The sequence below is a fragment of the Peromyscus californicus genome, unplaced genomic scaffold (assembly GCF_007827085.1).
Source record: "Peromyscus californicus insignis strain IS unplaced genomic scaffold, ASM782708v3 Scaffold_2__1_contigs__length_46816999, whole genome shotgun sequence".
Lineage (NCBI taxonomy): Eukaryota > Metazoa > Chordata > Mammalia > Rodentia > Cricetidae > Peromyscus > Peromyscus californicus.
Genome location: NW_026294540.1, coordinates 43,005,454 through 43,030,625, shown reverse-complemented (window position 1 = coordinate 43,030,625; position 25,172 = coordinate 43,005,454). Strand labels below are relative to the sequence as shown.

The 25,172-nt window shown below is 46.2% G+C and overlaps 1 protein-coding gene across 2 annotated transcripts in view; it reads right to left on the bottom strand.

The window, feature by feature from the left end:
- The window catches only part of Fry (FRY microtubule binding protein), a 403,165-nt gene extending 400,144 nt beyond the window's left edge, over positions 1–3,021 (bottom strand). The window contains exon 1 of one of the 2 annotated variants that reach the window (XM_052754591.1): positions 2,888–3,021. The gene's annotated coding sequence lies outside the window, so the exon portion shown is untranslated. The remainder of the gene's footprint in view (positions 1–2,887) is intronic. The other variant, XM_052754592.1, reaches the window with a different exon arrangement.
- Positions 3,022–25,172: the final 22,151 nt, after the last annotated feature.

Below are 25,172 nucleotides of genomic sequence, written 5' to 3'. Positions count from 1 at the left end.
GCTAGACACTCAAACCTTACTGCTGCTGGAGAGGGTGGGGTGAAGTCACTGCACAGTATACACACAGACTCCGAGAGTCTAAATATTTAGGGTGAAAGCAGTCAACGAGGAGGGAGATGTTTCCAGGTAGCAGGCTCAAAACCGAATTTGTTTCCTTTTAAACTTAGTACTGTGAAACCTTTCTGAACCAATGAGAGTTGAAAACCAAGCCAAGAACGCTCGCGTGCACGCAGACACACACACACACACACACACACACACACACACACGCACACGCACACGCACACGCACACGCACACGCACACGCACACACACACACACACACACACACACACACGCGAACACACACACACCCTTGGGAAAAGAAATTCCATAAACATGGCTGTAAATAATCAGAGACTTCATTTTCTCGGGCGTACCGGGCCACAGCTGTGACATCGGTGTTAATGCTGTTCCGTCAAATGACAAGCGCCTGGGTGTAAAAGCACGTATCAAATGAGGAAGAGGTGTGTTACCACATTCATGGCCGAGACAACAGGTATAGCGGTGTCTGCAGGGCAGGCATATTTCAGCAGTGTTGACAACAGACCACCACGCCGATGAGGCATGCCCCACTGTGGGGAGAAGGCCTGCTTCCCATCCCTAGAGCACCACATCCATTCCTTTTTGGTCAGTACTAGGGAATTCGGGGAGTCCCTGTATTAATACCCTCCCCCCCGCCCCCCAATTCATTTCAGCCTTTCCTTTTAAGTACGCCAGCCTCTGTTAGGAATTCTCTGACAGGTGGGACAGTGGGACACGTGAGTCATCGTGAACACCGCAGGGGCCGTGTTGCTGCCAATCAGCAAGGTGTGCTCCCATGTGAGAACTAAAATAGCCTCAGATGACAGAGGGAGTGGAGATGGCTCCTTAAGCACCAAGCAAGTGGGGAGGGATGCTTGAAAAGGCAAAGGCTTCACATCTCTAGACACCCAAAATCAGAACTACAGGATGGAGTTGGGGGCACCAAGTAGCTCAGAGAGAAAAAACATTCTATGAAGAAGTCTGATGTGTCAGCCAGGAGATGACACACGTTTCAGTTCCCCCCTGTATTATAACAAGGCAACTGACTCTCACAAACCGGGAGACATCACAGCGCAGTGGCAGGGAGTCAAGCAGACCCAGGTTCAAGCCCTGCCTGGATCACTCACTTGCCATGTGCTTTTTAGAAATTATCCAAAATAAAATCAAGTCAGCTGGACATGGTGACAGATGCCTATAATTCTACCCCTTAGGAGAAGGCAGGGGGACCAGAGGGAGTTCAAGGGCAGCCTGAGCTATGTAGGAAGACAACACAGGAAAGGTAATGATGCTGCATTAGAGTGATAAAGAACAAAAAATACACCTGGTGAGTGCCTGATACACAACTAAGGAAACTTCCTTAAAGGAGCTTTTGCAAGACACAAGGTGGTGGGGTGTAGGGTAAACTATAAGGACCCAAACACGATGTCCCTGGCTAAGGAGACTGTAAAGTCTTACAGTCTGAAAGTGTTGTGATAAGAAGAGTGTACACATGAAAATCTGTGTGTGGCCAGGAAAGTGTTATAATCAGAGAGAATTAGACATATTTGTTAAAATCTACTAATTGCAAAACCAAGCAGTAGCTAAATGTTCCTAGTGCTGCCTAGCCATCTTATCATAGGCCTGTTCCTGCAGTCCTGGCTACGTCATTTTTTAAGTGTTTTTTTTTTTCTAATATCTAGCTGTTTTTATTTCACGTGAATGGATGTTTTGCCTACATGTATAGGCACCATGTCATGCAGTACTCATGCAGGTCAGAGGAGGGCGTGGGATCCCCTAGAACTGCAGTTACAGATAGTTGGGAGCTGCCATGTGGGTGCTGGGAGTCAAACCCAGGTCCTCTGCAAGAGCAGTCAGTGCTCTGAACCCCTGAGCCAGCTCTCCATCTCTCTTCATCAGCACAGGTCAAGTCTAACTGCCATCATTATTCTACGTCACAGAAAGTCTTGTAAATCATGTTTACCCTATCCATCTTACTTTGATAGTTGGAACTTTTGGCTATGTTCAAATGGACATACGTATTCTGTATTCTTTGTTTTCCTTTCTCACCCTGAGAAGTGAATCAAAACTTTATCACTTTTTTTCTTCCGTTTCACAGCACCTGTCCTAATATTAAAGACAAGCCCATGCGAACCAATGAGCAATAAAATGTTAAATGCCTATCACACTTAGCTGGCCGGTTTTGCTCAACGACTCTGGGATCTCTGATTAGAAAGTAAAATAGGTTTAAAATGTGAAGCCTTTAAAGCACAGATCTTGATGAAGACTGTTTTACAGGCCACTGGTTAAACCCGGTTTATCCTGGGGCACTGTGGCCAAGCAAAAGCCACCAACCAGGTTGAACTGTAGATGCGACTGCAGAAAGCCTCCTCCCCCGGGGAGAGTCCCACAGAGCAATTTCCTTTTGCAACCTTCCAAGTGAGCAGGGCTGCTCGTGTGGGAAAGCGCACGGGTCCGCTGCGCTCCAGCTCAGCGCATGGAGAGTAAGTAGGTGTACAGGGCAGTGTGCCACGGGTCCCTCCAGAGACTCGGGGACCAGGGGATCCATCAAACTGTCCGCACCTAACTTTGTCCGGGAGCAAACCCTCCTTGAAAACACAACGAGGCAGGAGCAGCACGTAGCGTGGGGAACGCCGTCAGCTGCTGGCGAGACGGCCCTCCTCCCCCACCTCTTCCTCGGAGGGAAGCGACCCGACGGTGCGGCCCCGCCCAGCCCCACCCACCGGCTCCACAAAGCCACTGCCCAGGCGCGCGGGTCTCCCGGGGCGAGGGGGTGGTGGTGTGGTGTGTGTGTGTGGGGGGTTGGAAGGTTGAGCAGAGCTGGTACCTTAGGAAGAGGCCGCGATGCCAGAGCCCGGGGACACCCGCAGCATCGCACTGCCGCCGCCAGCTGCTCCACCCGGGTCCGCCGAATTGCGCCCTCCCCGCTGCCCGGCCGCGCCGCGCTCCGCCGCTGCGCCCGCTCCGCTGCCCGGCGACCGCCACTGTCAAGTGCAGCCCCGCCCCCGGCGCCGGCCCAGGCGCCGGCTCATTGGCTGCGGGAGTGGCTGGCCCCGCCCCTCGGGGGCGGGCCCTCTCCAGGGGCGCGCTGGAGGGTGGGGACCCAAGCTGGGCGAGGCTTCCTGCGGGCACCAGGAGCTTCTGCTTTGCCAACCCAGAAATAGACAGCTCCAAAGAAAGGCGAGAGAGGAAGCGTCTTCTCCAGGGCGAGGGCCGTGGCTCCGCGGGACGGGCTCCCTGGGGTGGAATACTGAAATCGTAGCTAGCGTCTGGCTGGGGGCTGGGCGGTTTTGTTGGCTTGCCTTTTAAACAAACTTGAAATCTCTCTCACACACCTCGTCTCCTTCATCCTATGAAGAAGCTAAAGCAACTTTAAACAACCTGCCCGGCCAAGGTCACTGAGGTGGTGGTTCTGTTTTAGACTTAGTCGCACGGAGATTGTTCTCACGTAACGATGTCCTGTCTAGCGAGCGGTTAATTGAAACTCCATAGCGATCCAAGTAGATCAGAGGCTGGGCCGGGGGGGGGGGGGGGGGGGGGGGGGGGGGGGGGGGGGGTAGGGTGGGCACGGAATTGGGAATGCTTGCTAGTGAATAGGCTTTATTTGGGAGAGGTATGAGCACGCTGCATTTTTTTTCCCCCAGTGGCCCTGGACATCTGATTCTTGACAGTGTTATAAGGCCCCTGGATTGTACATTTTAAGTAGTGAATTTTAGGTGATAGGTGAGTTATCTCTCAATAAAACGGTCATAAAATGTATTGAGTTGATAGCGTTCAGTAAAACCCACACGGATCCATAGAGTGTGTTACAACTTTATCCACTGTGGGCAGAAATTATGATTTATGTGCCGGCATCCAAACAAGCGCCAGTGACTTACCTCCAACAGGGCAAGGATTCAAGTGTGTCTCAGTCTTCAGAGAGTGCCCAGTCTGGGGGTGGGGTGGGGTGCCCCTAATGAAAGGAGGTGACAATTACTGTCAGGAAAGAAGCCAAGTACCTGACCCAGAGAACCGAGACCAAAGAAAGGCTCCGGGTCCAGTGATGGCGGGCCTGGGATATGTGCAGTGTTGAACAGGGGCGGTAGCTAAGCATGAGGGGCGTGGCGCAGCTGGACAGCCCCGGGACAGAACAGAGATGGCCTGGGAGCTCAGTTCAAGACAGGTAGCTTATTAAGGAGTAAACCTGGTGCTCCTTCTGGGTTTCCCTACCCCTGCATAGCGTGTGATGTCGGTAGTAGGCCTGATTTAAACCCATTTCATCACCTGTATCGGATCAAGGGAAGCGCCCTCTGTAAGGTTTCAACCACACAGAGTACAAGCAGTTTTCCGAGTTCATACGTGAGATAGGGCACCTGTTTCTACTGCCAGGTGCTCACATCTGCTTCTTTGCTTTCACGGCTTCGAACCCCCCTTTAAACGCAGGACTTGTACTGTGTTCTGACAGCCTCATTTTTCTCTCTTCACTTGTTCTTCCTGTTCCCCATCCTCTCCGGGGTTAGGGGGACATCCAATACAGTTTTATCATAAAACAGGAAGTTCATTTCTCCACACTAACGGACTACAGTGCTGACATGCATTAAGAAATTTAGAAACTAATTGGCCCATATTGCCTGCCTGCTCCCGAGCTTTGGGACAACTGCAAAACCACTAGAGGATTACGTCAACACTTTCCGAGCTGTTAACAAGCTATGGACTGCATCTAAATCTAAATGCTTGAAATCTAACTTAGTCTTGGTCTAAGAAACCACAGTGCTAACATGTTAGCAGTAAGTAGTCTAAATATTTGGGAGAGAAAAAAATGGTTAGTAAATGTGGGATCTCTAATCTCTAAGATTAAACTCCCAGTTGGTCATTTTTTTCCTGTTTACTTTCTCTTTCAGGGATCATTAGATATTAGGCAAACACACTACAGTGAGCCACATTCCCAGTCTCCCCGTCCCTTTTCAATACCTCTTCTTAGGCCTATGCTTTTTAAAAAAATTTTCTTTCACAAGAATATAGCAAACAGCATTACAATTGTCTGTCTCTAAGTTTCTGTGCAGAAGTCTGAGGGACTCCAAGAGAATGGAGGCAAATTAATCTCCCTGGAGTCCAAAGCCCAGAAAAAAAAAAAAAAAAAAAAAAAAAAAAAAAAAAAAAAAACAAGGAAAAGGCTGCAGCTATTTCTCTTGCAGGAGCAGATGCTGTCTCACCCCAGGGAGTTATGGGTTGGAAGAAATGAGATAATAAGACTATACAGAGATAACAAAACTACACAAGCTACTCTGTGAATGTTATCAAATAGGATCAGTGATAGCCATATAGATCTGTAAATAAACAAATTCATCTCACTCCTAGAACCAAGCGCCAACGTACCGAATACACTTTTCTCACTCTGTTCAGAGGACATTAATTTGAACAAAAAGACTGACCTAATTGAGCCCCACATGGTAGCCTGTGGGAACCAGAAAGGCTGCTGCTGGGTCGGGTCAGCTGTCAGCTGGGCCCACAGCCGTGGCTGTCCGGCCTTCTGCAGCAGGCTTCCTCCTCTCCAATGTCACAGCCAGAGTTATGGGCACAAGCATCTGCTCTCCCTTACTGTGCTTATGGGATTTGTGTCTGTAGATGAAAAGTCAAGCAAAGACAGGACCTATGAGGCAACCAAACCCTGACATGCTACTTTCAGCCCACTCGCTGGGGTTCCTCACTGTTCTAGGAAAACCAATTCACCTTGCAGACAGGAATCACCCCAGCACATAGGTGTAATCTGATGGAAAAAAAAATACACTCAGATGTGTAAATGTGAAGCGATGAAGTTTTAGAATTAAAAATAAGCAACAGCGCACACTCTCTTTCAACAATTAATGGTTGAAATTATGAAATTATATTATGAATGAACTCTCTCCTGGCTGAAATAAGACTGCACGGTTCTGTCTGGGGTGACTTGGAGAGCACTCTGGTGTAGAGGGATGCAGAGCTGATGGGACAACATGGACGAGGCCAAACGTCTGTGAACCAGAGGAGAGACCATTCCACATTGAATAAATGGCACCAGAAAAGTCACAGCACGTAAAGGTGTACATCGGTGTCAGAGAAGAGAGAACTGAGTTCATGAGGAGACACTCGGAGACAAGCCTGAAATACACACTGCTGTTAACCTCACCCACTTACCTCTGCTTTTGTATATTTTCCTATTTATGCCATGGGAAACCAGATACAGAGTTTAGAGAGACCAGACACAGGCTTGAAGTATCCAAGCAATTACTACAGAGAAAATGAAAATTAACCATTTTCATATTATGTGAAGGAAAGGGAAGAGTAATATGCAATTATTCAGAATCTCCAATAAAGAGGCTTTTCTGTGAACAAAAAGAATAGATATCCCAAAGGCAGCTACTGCTGTGACATGTGACTGGGAACACAGTCAAAACGGTAGACTAGGATGACAGCTCTTGCCTTTCTTGTGGAAGACTTTGGAGCAATTACTCACCAAAGCTGATGATTGTGGCTCTGGTCACCTTAGACCAGTGGTTCTCAACCTGAGGGTTGTGACCACTTTGGGATCACATATCAGAGATCCTGCATATCAGATATTTACATTATGATTCATAACAGTAGCAACATTGCAGTTATGAAGTAGCAACAAAGTAATTTTATGTTTGAGGGTCAGCACAACATGAGGAACTGTATGAAAGGGTCACAGCACCAGGAAGGCTGAGAACCAGTGCCTTAGAGGATGATAGAAGAAAGCACATCCCACAGATGTGTGTTTGTAAGGTTAACATGAGATCATCTGTAAGATGAATGGTTTGAAGGCGTTTCTTGATGTATCTAGACATCTCTTAAAAAGGAATTTTAGTTATGTTTCTATTTGCTCCTTTTGTTTACTTATGTGACTAGCACCACCGTTTTTATCAAGCTGACATATATTTGGGAAGAAGGAATTTCAGCTGGGGAATCGTCTCCATCATATCGCCTGTGAATACCTACGTGGCGTTTTCTTGATCCCTGATAGGTGGGCCCAGGCCACTGTGGGCAATACCATCCCTGGGAATGTGGGCCTGGGCTGTATAAGAAAGGGAGCTGGGAAGTTGGAGAGATGGCTCAGGGGTTAAGAGCATTGTCTGATCTTTCAGAGAACTAGAGTTTAATTCCCAGCAACCACATGATGGCTCACAACCATCTGTAATGAGATTTGATGCCCTCTTCTGGCCAGCAGGGATACATGCAGACAGAACCCTGTATACATAATAAATCTTTTTTTAAAAAAAGTTACAGGTGCATAGTCTGTGCCTGTCTGTTTTCTGTGGCAATCACAGAAAACTACAGGTAATTTAGGGAGAACCCAGACATGTTTGACTAATGGTTCTGGATGCTGGAAGTCTCAGAGTATGACTCTACGGTTTCCTTGCTTTTGGGAAGCCTCGTCACTGCTCCCTAACTTAGTGGAAGGACAAAAAAGGAGAGAGAGAGAGAGAGAGAGAGAGAGAGAGAGAGAGAGAGAGAGAGAGAGAGAGAGAGAGCTGAAGAAGCCCCACTTTGGTGAAAATGAACTCACTTCTCTGAGGACAGGAATGATCCATCCTCAGGACCCTTTAGGCTCCACATATCAATTCTTCTACACTAGGAGTTGTCAGAGTTTGAATACGTAAAGTTGTCAACCACCACCACCCCTCACAACAGGTTCCCAGTTTGAATGGTTAGTCCCTAGCTGGTGATGCTATTTTGGGAAATTGTGGATACCTCAGGAAGCAAGACTGAGCTGATGGAGGTGGGCCACAATGGGCAGGTCCTATGGGGAATATTGTCCCTGTCCCCTCTGGAAGATGATGAAGTGAAAAGAGAGGTGATGCTCTCCTCTGCCTTACACTTATGCTTCTGTGATGTCCTGATCAAACATGGGGAGCAGATAACCGTGGCTGGGTCCTCTGAAACCTGGAGGTTCAATAAATCCTTCCTTCAGCCAGTTGTTTCTGTCTGGCTCTCTGGTCACAGTGATGAACGTAATTAATATGGGAATGGGGGTTCGAACACGAACGTTGTGGGAGACGCAGTCAAAGCATGCTGCAGTCCCAGTTAGCCGGTCCTCCCTCCCCAAAGCAGCCGTACAGAGACTTCTGTTCCTTCCAACAGGTTGTTTCTTCCTTTTCCAGGGCTCACATACGTGAGTGAGAATGAACCTCAGTGACTCTTAGCTGTTCTCCTGGTAGAGAAGGAAACACCAGAAAATGAGCAGACCTGTGACCTGTTTCAGGGAGTGCACAGTAATCAGCTGTTTCCTGTGCATTGGCAGCTGGATTCAGACACTTGTCTAGACTCGGGTTTCGTGTCTAGGAAAAGCACTGCTCATATTCCTCCACTGGGAAAAGCTGCTTGCTCCTCTTTATGTATTTCAGGAACTGTAGATGTACAGTGCCCAGGTCTATCAATGAATAAAGACTTGCAAAGTGGCAACCTTCCATTTCTGCCATTCATTGCAGCTTCACTTTCTTACTTGAATTACTTGTAAAATGGTTCACGTGTTCTAATTCAGTGTTTGATTTCCTGGTGCTACGGTTTGTATAGTTAAGACAAAGCAAACACTTCTATTTTCCTTTATTTACTAGTTTCAAAAATAGTTATTGTCCTAACTGTCCCGGGAAGCTCACATGTCACCACTTTCATTAATAGTGTCATGTAGCCGTGAGCTTAAAGGTGTTGACAAGTTCAGGGTTAAGAAGGCTCCTTCACTTCTAACACAAAACACAGGATATTTCCATACCACCCTAATTTCTGCTTCCAATCTCAAGGCTGAGGATCACCCAAACAACCCCGAGTTTTGGTAACTCATTAGAAGGATTCACACAACTGCCTGAAACCCATTATATCTGTGGATACATATAATGCAGCACAACATGATTGGGAAAGGCCCAGAGAAGCAGCGGGTAGGAGTCTGGGTGGGTTCCTTGTGCACGGTTTCTGTTTGACTTTTCCCAGGGGGTCATGCATGTTGTAGCTTCTCATGAGCTCCCTCCCTTCCAATCTTCCCTTCTTCCTTTACCCCCCCCCCCATTTTTTTCCATATAAGACCAAAGGCCCCGCTTTATGGTCTAAGCTAACCCTTAATTCCTTTCCAGAAGGTCCATCTCCAGATACTGCTATTTCTGTGTTAGAATATGAATTTTAGTAATACACAAACATTTCATTTGCTAATGGACTTCAAAGACAGGAAACAGGTGATGATCAACTCCCCAAGAATTTATATTTGAAAATTTATATGTATGTATTTGTTTTCCTAGGATGAGTTTTCACTCTCATTAAAATTCAAAAGAGATCAGTGACCCAAATTTTTAGAATCCATGTCACAAACTATGAGCTCTTTCAGAAACAGCACGTGTCTGGTTTCCACTTTTGATATGTAAAAGGACATGGGTGGGGTGGGCCGAACGCTTTTCTTTTCTTAGGAAATATGAAAACAAGGATGACTTTAAAAGAGACAAGCTTTCTTTCCCCTTTTTCTCTTTTGGTTTGATTTTCATGGGAATTTGAACTTGAGAAGCAACCCCAAGTGTGCATGCCATGCGAAGATTAGGCCAGCTATAGACACAGGAGTCTGATAGGAGCAGAGTGTGGCTCTTAGAAACAGTACTTGGGGCCAAATGGAAGTCTTACATCAAGATAGGACAAGAATTTCCACTTCTAAAGTCTCCCATGGGTGATGGAGGGGTGGTACAGAGGTGAAGGGCACTTGCTGCTTTTCCAGAGGACCTGAGTTAGGTTTTCAACACTGGCAACAGGATGTTCACAACTGCTTCTAACTCCAGCTTCAAGGGATCTGCTGCCCTCTTCTGGCCTTTGTGGGCACCTACAGAGAGAGAGAGAGAGAGAGAGAGAGAGAGAGAGAGAGAGAGAGAGAGAGAGAGAGAGAGAGAGAGGGAGAGAGGGAGGGGGAGAGAAATAAAAACAATTAAAAAAACTCTAATGGCCATATGGCCTTTATCTACTTAATATATTAACGATTTCTTTTAAAAGGTGCCATTTCAGGGATACAATAGAGTTAGATGCCCTAATATTGACAGTTAACCTGATGGTTGGTAGACTGTCCCAGGACAGGTTTACAGTTGGTGAAGTATTCAGCTGCCTCTCACCATGGTAGCTAGCTCTGAAAGTTCAGTTTTCATTACTGTCTGGCATTTCCAGCATTCACTGGGCTCACAGACACATGATTCCTGGCAGACCCACACAGATGCGGCATTTTCAGATCTAGGATGTGAAGCACTCTGCACTCGTGACTCAGATGCAGAACTTGGCTTCACTGAGCGGCGAGACCTGTAGGAAATTAATCCCCAGGAACATTGGAAACTGGCAGACCAGCCCCTGGAACTCTGCTGATAATGAAAACTTAAGGTTGTGTTTGCTGCCTGGCATGTATATTGACTATAGGTGTTATTGATTGGTATGTATATTGACTAGGGCCCTTGGAGAGACAAATCACAGGTAACATCCTGCACAGATGAAAAAGGGGACAGCAGGCAGGCCTTCCCACATGTGTCTGCACACTGTGCAGGGCTCTAGCACCTGAATTTCTCCCTTTATCAATGTGCAGTCATGTTAGGCTAAACTCTGTCTCTTTGAAGACGGAGCCATGCAGCACCACTTATATGCTCAGAGGGAAAGTTTCCACCCTGGATGGGCTTTAGGAGTTGAGAATGTACAGCCCAGGTCTTCATAAGCACCGTTGGGCAGGATTGTCTCTGGCCTTTCTCTTGCACACAGCTCCTCTTTGCCATCCAGCAGTCCAGGTTGGTTGGCCTTTTGATGCTTCAAAAATTACTCCAAGGGGGAAGCTGCATGTGATTGGGGTTGTCTTCATCTATGGGATCTTACACATTTCTTGAGATTGACTTAAGAATTTTATTCAATTTCTCCCTATGGACTATGTTGTTCTACACAGTCTATTTCTGTGTTTGTATTCTCAAAACAACACCTCCCAACTTGTGCGGTTAGAAGCACTAAATAGTTCATAGATATGGCCTACATTGGCTCATATATTTGAGTGTTTGGTTCCCAGTTGGTGGAACTGTTTGGGAAGGATTTGGAGGTGTGACCTTGCTGGAGGAGTTGTGTGTCACTGGGGGCCAGATGTGAGGTTTCAAAAGATTCCCCCTATGCCCAGTGTCTCTTTCTCTCTGCCTCCTACTTGCAGATTGAGATGTGAGCTACTGCTTCAACGCCACGCCTGCCTGCCTGCCTACCTGCTGCCATGCTCCCCATCGTGATGACCTTAACCCTCTGGTGTGAGCGTCCAGTACATGTTTTCTTTTATAAGTTCTCTTGGCCATAGTGTTTTATTATGGCAATAGAAAACTAAGACATATAGTTTCTGATTTGAGGTCATGGCTTAAAAATCTCTCCTAGCTGGGCGGTGGTGGCACACGCCTTTAATCCCAGCACTCGGGAGGCAGAGCCAGGAGGATCTCTGTGAGTTCGAGGCCAGCCTGGGCTACCAAGTGAGTTCCAGGAAAGGCGCAAAGCTACACAGAGAAACCCTGTCTCGAAAAACCAAAAAAAAAAAAAAAAAAAAATCTCTCCTAGCCCCACAATAATTGTAAGTGTGGAATTTATAGGAATATACTGAAACTATACCCAAATTACAAGTTTCAATGTATCACAGAATCGACAAATGAGTTCTGATGAATTAGAAGATGTTGCTTAATGAGTTGTTGGAAATAAACAAAGGAATAAAGGGCCAGGGATGCAGCTCAGTGGTGCAGCACCTGTCTAGGATGCATGAGGACCTGGGATCAACTGCCAGTACTAGACTAAAGAAACAGAAAATCCTCAGTATCTCCTCTTGGGAGGGAAAAGAGTCAATTTTGGATTCAATCATAGTTCAGAAGAAAGGTGGTGGTGTGTGATAGAAGGCAAGTCAACAGCATCCTGATTGTCATGAATTGGATTAACATATTAACAAGTCAATTATAATCTATTTATACATCAGAGCATGAATTTAAAATCTAAGAGCAACGCATAATTTTCAAAAAGGGAGTCTTATTTCCTCTAAAAGTTAAAAAAAAAAAAAAAAGGAAATTTTAAAAATCACACTGCGCCGGGCGGTGGTGGTGCACGCCTTTAATCCCAGCACTCAGGAGGCAGAGCCAGGCGGATCTCTGTGAGTTCGAGGCCAGCCTGGGCTACCAAGTGAGTCCCCGGAAAGGCGCAAAGCTACACAGAGAAACCCTGTCTCGAAAAACCAAAAAAAAAAACCAAAAAACAAAAAACAAAAAACCACACTGTATCTAAAGCAGTGGTTCTCAACCTGTGGGTCATGACCCTCTGAGGTTGCACGACCCTTTCACAGGGGTCACATATCAAATATCCTGCATATCAGATATTTACATTATGAGTCATAACAGTAGTGAAACTACAGTTATAAAGTAGCAACAAAATAATTTTATGTTTGGAGGGGGGGTCACCACAACATTAGGAACTGTATTAAAGGGTAGCAGCATCAGGAAGTTGAGAACCACTGATCTAAAGTGGTATAGATATGCTCCTCCAGTATTTTAAGATTCCAAGGAATAGCTGGGTGAGGTGGTGCACACCTTTAATCCTAGTATTCAGGAGGCAGAGTAATCAGGTATTTGTGAGTTCAAGGTCAGCCTGGTCTACATAGTAAAATCCTGTCTCAAAAATTATTTTCCAAGGAACCTTGAAATTATATTTATACTTTTACTTATTATGTTTTTCATTATTTATAACTCATTCTTCATAGATTTTTTTCTATTTTTGCTTTTTAAACCATTATTTTATTGAATATTCATCCATGTGTTTGGGTCTAACCCACCTCATACTCTTTCCTCTCCAATTCTTCCTCTACCCCTTCACTATTTTTACCTCCCAATTCCATGTGCTCTTTTTCTGATGCTCATCGAGCGCACTTCAGGCTGTCTGTATGTACACAAATGTAGGACCATCTACTGGTGCATGGGCAGACTCTCAGCCTGCAGCCCTGCAGAAAACTGACTCTCCATCCCCAGGCAGCCTTCAATTGCCAATAACTGATAGGATCATCATGAGCCTTGTACAGGTCCTGTGCATGCGGTCACAGCCACTGTGCATGTGGTCACACCCACTGTGCATGAGGTCACAGCCACTGTGCATGTGGTCACAGCCACTGTGCATGAGGTCACAGCCACTGTGCATGAGGTCACAGCTACTGTGCATGCGGTCACAGTCACTGTGCATGTGGTCACGGCCACTGTGTATGCGGTCACAGCCACTGTGCATGTGGTCACGGCCACTGTGCATGAGGTCACAGCCACTGTGCATGTGGTCACAGTCACTGTGCATGAGGTCACAGCCACTGTGCATGAGGTCACAGCCACTGTGCATGCGGTCACAGCCACTGTACATGTGGTCACAGCCACTGTACATGTGGTCACAGCCACTGTACATGTGGTCACAGCCACTGTGCATGTGGTCACAGCCACTGTGCATGAGGTCACAGCCACTGCGCATGTGGTCACAGCTACTGTGCATGTGGTCACAGCTACTGTGAGTTCACACGCAGCTCCACTGTCATGCCTGGCAAGTACCGTTTCTCTACAGACGACTTCCCCTGGCTCTTAAAGCCTCCCTCCCTCTCTGCCTCCCCTCCCTCCCTTCCTCTCTCCCTTCTCCCTTCCCTCCCTCCTCCCCTCCCTCCTCCCCTCCTTCCCTTCCTTCCATTCTTCTCCCCTTTCTTATTCTGAGACAGAGTTTCTCTGCATAGCCCTGGCTGTCTTGGATCTCGCTCTGTAGACCAGATTGGCCTCAAGTTCATAGAGATCCACCTGCCTCTGCCTCCTGAGTTCTGGGATTAAAGGCCAACCTGGCCTACAGAGCAAGTTCCAGGGCAGCTAGGACTGCACAGAGATACCCTGTCTTGAAAATCAACAACAACAAAAACAAAACAAAAAAGTTATCAATGAATGATGTGCATTAATTTTTATGGTGTTTTCTTAGACCTATTTGCTGTGGGATGGTCTGTATGACAAATGTGTTGCTGATTAGTCAATAAATAAAACACTGATTGGCCATTGGCTAGGCAGGAAATGTAGGCGGGACAAGGAGGAGAATAAAGCTGGGAAGTGGAAGGCTGAGTCAGAGAGACACTGCCAGCCGCCACGATGAGAAACAGCATGTGAAGATGCTGGTAAGCCACGAGCCATGTGGCAAGGTATAGATTAATGGAAATGGATTAATTTAAGCTGTAAGAACAGTTAGCAAGAAGTCTGCCACGGTCATACAGTTTGTAACCAATATAAGTCTCTGTGTTTACTTGGTCGGGTTTGAGAGGCTGTGGGACTGGCAGGTGAGAGAGATTTGTTCTGACTGTGGGCCAGGCAGGAAAACTCCAGCAAAAAATGGCGTCCAACGTGGGGCAAGAGTTTCCACCTAAAAACTGAGAAAAAAGATTCTAAAACGGAACTAAAAACAGTTCCTAATTGTCTCTCTCAAATGAGCGGCAGCTGCTGGTTTGAGCTACTGGTGGGTTCCTAGTATGCACGCTCGACCAGCGGTATGGTGGGAATGAGGCCTCTACAAGTGGCACATTAAGCTGCGTGGTAGATTTAGCCTTTACTAGTACAAAACAAAAACTGGGCTACACACTGCTTGGATAAAAACATAGACCCACGATAGCTCCCAGAGCTGGTGGTAAAGTACCACGGCCATGTTGGGAAGCTGAGGTGGGCAGAGCCAGCAGCCACAGCTGCTGCAGTTTAAAACAAGAGATTCAGAATAAGACAGATTCAGATGTAATAGTTTACAATGTGTGTAAAATATACGTAGGCTTAAAAGAGGCAAAAAAGGTGATATATACAGTTATAAAAACAAATACATAGTTTTAAAAAATAAAGTCTTTAAAGAGACAATAAAGTTAATATAAAAAATAAGCCACGTAAAAATAAATATTACACAGAGAATCTGGATTGTGTTGTCTTTGGGATTTTTAACTGCAAAAAACCATTTGATTGTAAAAGCTGTTGAGTTATGCCAAAATGTATATTTTAAAGGTACCTTGACTTCAAAATTTGGATGTAAAGATGTGTTACTTTGGAAAGGAGACTCTGCTTTTGTTCCCACAGAAAGCCAAAGGGTATGGATTTGTTACAGATTAAGATACATCAGGTTTGACCAGCCAAGACCCCCTGAAAGGTCTTCGATGACACCATGGCCCAGATGATCCAACATCCAGAACGATTTGAAGGCAACTAGCTCAGACGATACACCCTCACGGACTACTCCATGATCCTAAAATTTTCTTTGTGTCCCCATAAGATACAGCGCCCCCCTCCAGCAGGAAGTAGTAAGAGAAGCTACGCCCAAATTCCCAAATTATATGTAATTTTACTTTGTTAAGCTTAAAACCTTCCTTTTTAAAGAAAAAAAAAAGGGGGAGGGAAGTGCTGTGGGATGTTCTGTATGTCAAGTGTGTTGCCGATTAGTCAATAAATAAATCACTGATTGGCCATTGGCTAGGCAGGAAGTGTAGGCGGGACAAGGAGGAGAATAAAGCTGGGAAGTAGAAGGCTGAGTCAGAGAGACACTGTCAGCCGCCATCAGGACAAGGAAGATGTAAAGTACCGGTAAGCCACGAGCCACGTGGCAAGGTATAGATTAATGGAAGTGGATTAATTTAAGCTATAAGAACAGTTAGCAAGAAGCCTGCCACGGCCATACAGTTTGTAACCAATATAAGTCTCTGTGTTTACTTGGTCGGGTCTGAGCTGCTGTGGGACTGGTGGGTGACCAGAGATTTGTCCTGACTGTGGGCCAGGCAGGAAAACTCCAGCAAAACCTATTAGATTAACTGTTCTGGAATTATTTATTTCTTGTGATCTCTTGAGATATTTATCATTGTCTTCTGACTGAAGTATTCATTCAAATATTTTCTGTAGATCTGGCTTAGTGGTCATAAATGCATTTAGTCTGTTTTTATCATGGAACATTATTTCTCCCTCAATTTTAATAGCTAGTTCTCCTGGGTATAAAAGTATGGGTTGACATTTGTGGTCATTCAGAACTTGTAACGCATCTTTCCAGGTCATTCTATCTTAAACTTTCTGTCACACAATCAGGTGCTATTCTGATGGACCTAAGTGACCTGAGCTTTCTATCATAGCTTTTAATATCCTTTTTAAAATTCTTGCTTTTAGTATTTTAACTATAACATGTCACAGGAGCTTCTTTTTTGATTATATTTGGGGTTCTGTAAGGATTCTTGTGCCTGGATAAGCATATTTTTCCTTAGACTTGGGTGGTTTTATTGAAAATATTCTCCGTGTCTTTGCTATAACATTCTTCTCCTTCTATACCCATAATCCGAAAGTTAGGTCTTCTCGTGGAATCTGCTCATATTTCTTTTAAAGCCTATTGCTGACCTTTAGTGATTATTCCAGCTCCTCCTCCTTGTCTCCCATCCCCGATTCTCTTTTTTCTACATGGCCCGTTCTGTGCTGAGGATTCCCAGTGAGCTTTTAGTTCGGATTAGCTGAGTTTTTCATTTCCAGTGTAGTGTATCGGTTTGGGTTTTCGTCAGCAGTTCTTTCTTTAGTCTTTGTATCTTGCATTGACGTCTTTATTTCATTCAACTTTTCACTTTTAGGCTCTTGGAGTAAATCTGTGCCTTCTTTGAATTATTGAACATACTTATAATCTTTCCCAAGCTGTTTTCATTAGGAGCCGTCGGTGTGGGATCGGGGACGGCTGGTGGAGAAGACATGTTTGTCTTGGCACATCTGGAATTAGAACACTGAGTTTTCCTTTCTTTTGTATATTTTTTAGTTTTAAAATTCAAGTCCTCTTTGACTTTCTTTCAGTGGTGTTTGCAATGTTCAGGAGAGGACCAAGTCCTAGTAGGGTTGAGGAGTAACTTCTCCGTGTGGCACTAGTACTGTGGGCCAGAGGCTCTCTCTCAAGTCTTTCTCTGAGAGTCGGGTATTGCCCGGTGCTAACTAGAGCTTCCTGCCTGCTTGAGCTGTGGACTTCTGCATTAGCCTGTGGGCCTTACCCTGGGTCAGATCTGGTTCCCATTCTGGGAGACAGGGAATTTCCAAAGCACCTACAGGCCTGACTCAGAGCTAATCCAGCGCCCCTCTACCTGCATTTATGCACCACCGTATTATCATTGCCTTAAAAAAAAACTATATGTATGCTGCCACCTGGGGCCATGATGAAGTCTGGGCCCAAGCTGCTGCCATGTCTGGGTCTGTGATCCTACTGCAGTCGGGGTCTGTGTTGATGTCTGTGGCCGGTGTTGCCACCCAAAGCCACACAGATGCCCAGGGTCTGGGCCACCACCTCTGGCCATGTTGGTGTCCGAGAGCCACGCTGCCACCCAGGGCCATGGTGATGTCCGGGCCCCAAGCTGCTACTGAGGGTCATGTTTGGGTCAGTGGTCCTACTGCAGCCGGGGTCCGTGTTGATGTCTGTGGCCCGTGGTACCAAAGGGGGCCATGTGAACCATGCATGTTGAAATCCTAGGGCCTTAATGAGCTGCTGCTGCTCCACACAGAAGAGCTGGCCCCGATGGCCCTGGCCCTGGAAGAGCTGGTCCCATCCCTCACCACGGGCAGAGAAGAGCTGACTCAGATGGTTTCGGGAGAGTTGTCTCTGCCCCTCTACTGAGGGGAGGCCGTCCCAGCGGAGGCCCAAACTGACCTACCGCCCAGGCTCACAACCAGAGCTTTGAGCTGGCCCACTCCAACAACCACCCCATCTATGACGTGGTGGGGCAGGGACTCGTCCTTTGGAACCGTAGCCACAGGATCTCCACGACTCGGGCCAATAGCCGGATATCCGAGAATTTTGGTGAGGGTCCAGTATTGATGGTGTACCAAAAGCCAGAGGCCTTGAATCAGGCCAACAACTCATTACAAGTAACATTTGCAAGTAAAACTGCTTGGACAAAAGGGTGAACTGTGGGACACCCCACAGCTCCCAGTGCCACTAAGACAATGAAGAGGTGACGGAGAGGCGTGACGGACGGAGGAGCAAAGTGGTTTGTATTTGTTTTTTTTTTGTTTTTTTTTTTTTAAATTTATTTTAATTTATTTTGCAATACAATTCAGTTCTACATATCGGTCACGGATTCCCTTGTTCTCCCCCCTCCCGTCCCCCTCACCTTCCCCCCAACGCCCCCCCCCCCCATTCCCATCTCCTCCAGGGCAAAGCCTTCCCCACAGACTGAGGTCAACCTGGTAGACTCAGTCCAGGTAGGTCTAGTCCCCTCCTCCCAGGCCAAGCCAAACAATCCTGCATAGGCCCCAGGTTTCAAACAGCAGAAGCAAAGTGCTAGAGAGGCCCACAGAAATCCACAAAGATACCCACACAACAGACTGCCGGCAATGGTCGAGAGACAGCCCGAACTGACCTACTCTGGTGATGGGATGGCCAAACACCCTAATTGTTGTGCTAGAAACCTCATCCAACTACTGAGGGATCTGGATGCAGAGATCCATGACTAGGCCCTGGGTGGATCTCTGTATTTGTTTTTTTTTTTTTTTTTTTTTTTTTTTTTTTTTTTTTTAAGATTTATTTATTTATTATGTATACAGCATGTATGACCAGAAGAGGGAGCCAGATCTCATTAGGTGGTTGTGAGCCACCATGTGGTTGCTGGGAATTGAACTCAGGACCTCTGGAAGAGCAGTCAGTGCTCTTAACCTCTGAGCCATCTCTCCAGCCCCTGTATTTGTTTTTTAATTAATGTTTTTATTTTCTTTTCAGTGGGGGGATGCTGCAAGGGTAAAGGGCGGATATGGAGGGATGGGAAGTAAGTGGGATTGGGGCGCATGATGTGAAATTCTCCAAGAATCAATAAAAAAAATCATGTTAGAAAACCATTACGTAAACGCATGTGTGGTAGTTACATGAACAGGAGTGCAGGGGCCCGCAGGGGTCAGAGATTTGGGGTTCTCTGAAGCTGGAGTTACCAGCAGCTGTGAACCTCCTGGGGTGGGCACCGGGAACAGAACTCGGGGCTGTTGCAAGAGCAGTACACAGTATTAACCACTGAGCCGCCTCTCCAACCCCCATCATCATCTTGTAGTAATGAGGGCTTTGTTTTGTTTTTGGTAATTTCCCCCAGAACCTTCTTGGAAGACTTAAATTTAATAATAAGGACTAATAAGAAACGAAAGACATACTTGTTGAAATGAAAATGAAACCCAGTGGGAATGGTCACACATGTAGGGATGTGTAGAGATGGTACACCACGGCATCTTAGTCACATGACTGATGAGAAGGGGAAATCCGTGTAGAAGTAAATGTGAACAGCAGTCCTCACGAACCTAATCAAAAATGTAAAGTTTCTCCTAAGGGCTCGGGTGCTAACCCAGGCAATCGGGGCTTTTTAGGGTTTAAACACAGCACAGATTACACTGACTGGGGTCTCTAAAGACATCTTGCCCTGAAAGGAGTTTCCCTTCTCCATGGGTCCTGCCGTTCTCTTGTCCTGGCATCTACCCGCCTGCGCCTTCTCATAGACACGCACATTAGAGTCAGAAGGTAAGACCCACTTACGAGAGGGAACGTGCGGCCTTCATCTTCCTGAGTCCAGAACATCATCATCTTGTTTCTCTGGAAAATACCTAAAAATGAACTTACTATATAGTCAGAGGACAATGACACTACACTCCTTTCTTTCTTTCTTTCTTTCTTTCTTTCTTTCTTTCTTTCTTTCTTTCTTTCTTTCTTTCTTTCTTTCTTTTCTTTTCTCTCTCTCTCTCTCCCTCCCTCCCTCCCTCCCTCCCTCCCTTCCTTCCTTCTTTCTTCCTTTCTGAGACAGGGTTTCTCAATGTAGCTCTGGCTGTCCTGGAACTTGCTCTGTAGACCAGGCTGACCTTGAACTCAGAGATCCACCTACCTCTGCCTCCTGAGAGTTGGGATTAAAATTCACACCACCCAGTCCACTAAGCTAATTTATAAGAGCTCCTCCAGAAACATTAAGTAAAGGAAATGCCATTAACTTTTGATTTATTTCCATACCAGTCAGTATGTCCAGTATCTACCCACTAAGACACAGACTTTTAGCTGTGCAAAATCCACAGGTAAGCTACTCAAGTTTATATTATTTTTAAAAGAATCTTTTAAATTTTTATTTTATGTGTATGAGTGCCTGCCTGCATGTATGTACGTATGTTCATGGAAAAGGCTGGCATATCTTGGTAGTCACTGCAGAGGATAAAGAGGAGGTGGAGTTTTGGAAAGCGGGGAGTGGGGGAACCAGGGTTTGATTCCCAGCACCCACATGGCTGCTCTCAAATATCCAGTTCTAGAGATCCAACACCCTCTTGTGGCCTTCACAAAACCAGGCATGCATGAGGTGCACAGAGAAACAGACAGAGAATGAGGAGGTGCTGGTGAAGCATCAGGAAAGATACCTTCACACTTAACACAAGTCCACCATCAAAACCGTGATCCCCGATTCTAACCCCACGTCCCGGGGCTCTGGGGTAGGGCCCTGGATCCTGATTTTCCTCAGGTTTCAGTTGGTGCTGCTGTGGCTGACTCCTCCAACTGGAGTTTGAAGAGCAAGGCACCCCAGATTCCTCACCCTAACTCGGTCTTCTTCGACTCAGCACCCTAATCGTGTCCCTCTCTTTCAACTCAGGGTGAGAAACAGAGTCTCCCAAAGTGGCTGAAATCTTGGCGTTGATGGTCAGTGTCCATCTCAACAGCTGGTAGAGAAGGTCCCTTCTGGTTTCTAGTAGCTTCAGGCATTTGTGGGCTTGTGGCGGCATCCTGACAGCCTCTGCCTCTTTTCATGGCCGAATTCCCCATACAGTCATGTCTGTCCATGTTCCCTCTCCTTGTATCCATCAGCTGTAGTGGTCAACATGACAACCTTACTTCTCCTTGGTTACTTGTGCAAGGGCTTTATGTTTCAACAGGGTGCCAATTACAGGTGCCAGGGGTTAAGGCTCAGGCAGGTATGCTTTGGAGAAGGAGCAGCATCAAGACCTAACATTATATGTTCGTGGTTTGGAAAGATGAAACATACCATTAAAATAACTAGGAGATGGGAGGCTGGAGAGATGGCTCAGTGGTTAGAGCCCTGGCTGCTCTTGCAGAGGACCAGGGTTTGATTCCCAGCACCCACATGGCTGCTCTCAAATATCCAGTTCTAGGGATCCAACACCCTCTTGTGGCCTTCACAAAACCAGGCATGCACGAGGTGCACAGACATACATGTGGGCAAGCCACTGACACACATAAAGTTAAATGAAACTTAAAAATATGTGTGAAATCGTAGCAGTAGGTCAAACCTGTGTTTACCTAGATTCCTTCTTCTGCAGGAGGATTCCAGTTTTCCCGGCACCATTTGGTGAAGAGGTTGTTTTTCTTTTCCTCTGATGTATTTTTTAAAAGCATTTTTGTTGTCAAAAACAGACATAGGAAACTAGCATGCTGTCTGTTTTAGTCATAGAATGCCCATTGGCGGGGTTGGGGATTTAACTCAGTGGTAGAGCGTTTGCCTAGCAAGCGCAAGGCCCTGGATTTGGTCCTCAGCTCCGAGGGGGAGAAAAAAAGAATGTCCATTGGCAACCCCTGGCTTGCAAAAATGGATGAATGTCACCAAGCCATCCATATGTGAGGCTGCAGCATTCCCTCCAAGGACTCGAAGCATGCTTCCACAGGAAGCTCTAAGTTGCTGTCAAATGTAGACCACACACTAACTTACTGTTTCATGTTGTATTCACAAGTGCTTATGGATGGAACCTGACAGTTACGTTTTGGGGACTGGAGCACAGCTTTCTGGGAATTCTTTGGTCACTGACTGGATGGGTTGGGTAGTTCTATCCTGAACCATCTTATCCCAGCTCACTGTGGAGTCCCACCAGGATCACACGTAGAGAAACAGGATAAAAAAGAAACTAAGAAGAAAAAGCATTAGCCAGTAATGAATAAAACTAGTAAATAGAATGAGAAGAAAGTATGTAGGGGAATGTGAAAAACATTAAAAATTTAAAGCAAGATAAGAGTATAAATACTGCCAAAATTGCAGTAGAAAGAGTAAAATGGGGTCACAAGGAATAGAGTAAAAAAGTCCAAGACAGCTACACTGTGGACAGCCGGAGCCTGCGCAGCATGGGGCAGAGTCAGCTGAACTTGTGGGCTCTTCTTGCCTTTCCACGGTTATTCTGTCCTTGAGTCTCTAATGGGCGGGAGCTTGGTGTCTGGCTGGCTGGCTTCACCGCAGCCACTTTTCTTCTCGGCCCACTAGAGGCCTCTGCTGGCTGTACTTAACTTTGCAGTCTGTGTTAGGCTGGCAAGCACGCTCTCCTGAAACCGCCAAAGCATCCTCCGGGTGGCTAATGTTTTAGCCTGGAGATGGCTGCCCCGTAAGTGCAGAGTAAGCATGGGAGGCAACCACAACGCCAGGGGGTGGCCTGTCCTTGTACTTTCAGGACCCTCTCACCAACCAGTGTTGACCACCCTGGTGGAGGGAGACAGCTGCAGATATCAACACACTGCTGGAGCTTCAGAGTTTCCCAGATCTATGGCCTTGGCTCAGAAATGGCAAACTTCAGGGTTATTCTCAGTCATGAGATCTGATCTCAGCCAAGGAGGGCTTCCCCGTGTGTTTCCCAGTGGAGCCTCATCCTCTGCAGGCTTTGGCTCCCAACAACCTGCTCTTCTGGTCACAGCTGACTTCTAGGGTGTCCCTCACCCTGGGGCTGTGACAGGTCAAACTGACCCTCCCTGACTCGGGGTTCTTTGAGAGGGACTTTATACCTATCTGCATCTTCATCACTGGTCTCTGGCCTGGGGCTTTTATTTTAAAATTAAGAGTTTTTGCCAGGTGGCAGCGGCGAATGTCTTTAATTACATCACTTATAAGGCTGACACAGGCATATCTCTGTGAGTTTGAGGACAGCCAGGGCTACACAGAGAACCTCTGTCTTGAAAAACCAAAAAATTAAAAAAAAAAGATAGCCAGGAAGTGGTGGCATGAAGTATTTATCTAATTATTCTTTATCAATAAAAACTTGGGAGTCACACATTAGGGTAAGAACCTGAATGATCAGAGAAGCAGTGGAGAAGTGACCATTGACGACCTTCTCTCTTTCTCGCCCCCATCCAAAAAGACCAAGATTCTCTCTAAGCCCCTCCCTACTACTTCCTGTGTCTCTATCTGTTCTCAGTCCTCCAAAACCTCTATGGCTAATTTTGGTCAGCTAGTAGCTAGCTCCGCCCCCTGACTCAAAGCAAACTTTATCGTTAGTCTTGAGAGCATCAGAATGCAATCAAATATTCCACAACAGTGGTGCACACCACTTTAATCCCAGCACTCGGGAGGCAGAGGCAGGCAGATCTCTGTGAGTTCAAGGCCAGCCTGGTCTACAGAGTGAGTTCCAGGACAGCCAGGGCTACACAGAGAAGTTCTGTCTCAAAAAACAAAAAACCCAAAATTAAAATAAAATAAAAAAATAAAAAATAGTTTCCTAGCCTGTTAAAAAGTAATATAGGTCTTAAACCAGTTGATTAAATATGTTACTGTGTATCACCATTTTTATTTTGAGACAGAGTCTTTCTGTGTACCTCAGGCTGGACTCAAACCCATGGCAATCCCCCTGCCTCAGCTTCCCCAGTGCTGGGATTATACAAGTGAACCATCACACACAGCCATAAGTATAGCAGACTCTCAGTGAGGGGATAGAAATGTACACAAAACAGTGGAATAATTTGTCAATGAAGTTCATAAACGACCATCAGGGTCTGTGGGTACAGTGCTTGCCTGTGGAGGTGGTTTGAATGAAAATGCCCCGATAGGCTCATAGGTTTGGCTGCTCAGTCCCCAGCTGGTAGAACTGCTTGGGAAAGATTAGGAGGTGTGGCCTTGTTAAAGGAGGTGTGTCACCGAGGGCAAGCTCTGCGATTTCAAAACCCCCCACGATCCCCAGTGTCTCTCCCTCTCTACCTTCTACTTGCAGAACAAGATGTGAGTTCTCAGCTGTTCCTGCCCCTGTACCTTTCCTCTACCTTGGACTCTAACCCTGTGGAACCCAGCTAAACACTTTCTTTCATAAGTTGCCATGGTCATGGTGTTTTGTCACAGCAAGAGAAGAGTAACTAAGATAGTATGTTCAGGGCCCTGGGTTCAATCCTCAGCACCGAGAAAACAAAGATGGACAGGATCTTACAAATTACCCAGGCTGGCCTGGAACTCACGATCCACCTGCCTCTGCTTCCCAAGCAGCTTTGACGGCTTTAATTTTTCCTGAAGAGTGTGTGATAGCTTAAGGAAATTAATAATTAATAATTGTATAACTTGATGTCAATGTTTACATGCTTAGCACTTGGCACAGTCTGTGTATGTTTGGTTACGATTTATTTTTATTTTATGTGTATGAGTGTTTTCCTAAATGTACATACATTCAACACATGTATGCTTGGCACCCACAGAGGCCAGAAGAGGACACCAGATCCCTTGGAACTTTAGTTACAGATGGTTGTGAGCCACCATGTGGGTGCTGGGAACTGGACTCTGGTCCTCTGTAAGAGCAGCCGGTGTTCTTAACTGCTGAGCTGTCTCTCCAGCCCCTTAGCATGTGATTTCATCAAAGTACACATAAGAGGGCTGGCCAGGAAGAGAACAGGATGTGTTTACCTAATGCAGTTTCAAGGAAATTCAGTTACCACAGACGGGAGCAGCTCAAGGAGATTTTTCTCAGTTCTATGGTAGGTTGAACTGAAGCTGCATTTTCTTTTGACGCTGGATTTCATTGTCCCAAATGTGTTTTGCCTGCAGCAGGGGATCCTGATTCCCATCACAACACTGACTCAAACTTCATTGCTGTAGTCGCTCAAATACGGAGAATTGATAAGCAGTAAAAGTGTTCCTGGATGGGGCTGGAGAGATGGCTCAGTGGTTAAGACTGCATAGTACTCTTCCAGAGGATCTGAGTTTGATTTCCAACACCCACATCAAGTGGCTCACAACCGCTGGTAAGTCTAGTCCAGGGGATCTGATTCCTTTGGAATCCACAGGTGCTCACACATATGTGGCATATGTTCCCACATACACATTAAAAAAAAAAAGGAAAACGCGGTGCTACTGGTCCTCTGGCAGTCTAGACATAACTTCTATCATGACTGGTTGG